We start from the raw sequence: 1,190 nt of genomic DNA on the forward strand, positions 1-1,190 counted from the left end.
AGCTCACAGCAACTTCCAACTCCTGGGCTCAAGCGAGTCTCCTGCCTCAGCCTCCCAAGTAGCTGGGACCACAGGCGCCCACCACAACGCCTGGCTATTTTTTTGGTTGCAGCCGTCATTGTTGTTTTTGGCGGACAGGGCTGGATTCCAACCCGCCACCTCAGGTGTATATGGCTGGCGCCTTAGCCATTTGAGCCACAAGCACTAAACCGAACAGATCATTTCTAAGAAATATCTTGGAAATAAGTGCTGTAGAAACAATTATGATATACATAATGGCCTTAACAGTGATTAGTGGTACTTTTTACCAGGCGTATGTGTATATATAAAATGTTTTCTCTTCATTATGATGTTAACATCATTTTTAATGCATATTCATGTGTTTTTGTTTAGCCATCTATTATTATAGACTACGTACAGGTATTTCATACTATTTTATCTTCTTCAAAACATTAACCACCAAAATACTTTAGGAAAGTCTACACCAGTGGTTCTCAACCTTCCTAATGCTGTGGCCCTTTAATACAGTTCTTGTGGGTTGTGACCCACAGGTTGAGAACCACTGGTCTGCACCATATGGTACCACTTGTGCCTTTTAAGATTGTTTTTTGGCTGGGCTGGCCTGGCAGTTCACACCTATAAATCCTAGCACTTTGGGAGGCTGAGGTGAAAGAATTGATGGAGGCCCGGAGTTTGAGATCAGCCTAAGCAAGAGCAAGACTCCTGTCTACAAAAGATAGAAAAGTTAGCCAGGCTGGTGTTGTGTGCCTGTAGTCCCGTCTACTCCTGAGGAGGTTCCATTGAGTTTGAGGTTGCAGTGAGCTATGATGATACCACTACATTCTAGCCAGGACAACGGAATGAGACTGTTGCAAAAAATAAATAAAATTGTTTTGTTGATAATTGTGAAATTAAAAAAAAAACACAGCTCGTAAATAATACTTGGGACGATAACAAAATCAGAGAAACAGTTAACTCTGTTTTGAGGCACTTTTAGCTTTAATGGGAAAGTACTAGGAACTAAACGTGCATGTGAGCAATTTCTATAAACCTTGCTACATATAAATTTATGTGAGAAAATGATTCAGGCTAGGCACCTATAGCTCAACCGGCTAAGGCGCCAGCCACGTACACCTAAGGTGGCGGGTTCGAATCCCCAGCCCGGACCCGCTAAACAACAATGACGGCTG

This window comes from Otolemur garnettii, unplaced genomic scaffold, assembly GCF_000181295.1.
Source record: "Otolemur garnettii isolate 467f Iridium unplaced genomic scaffold, OtoGar3 scaffold00001, whole genome shotgun sequence".
NCBI classification, from domain to species: Eukaryota; Metazoa; Chordata; class Mammalia; order Primates; family Galagidae; genus Otolemur; species Otolemur garnettii.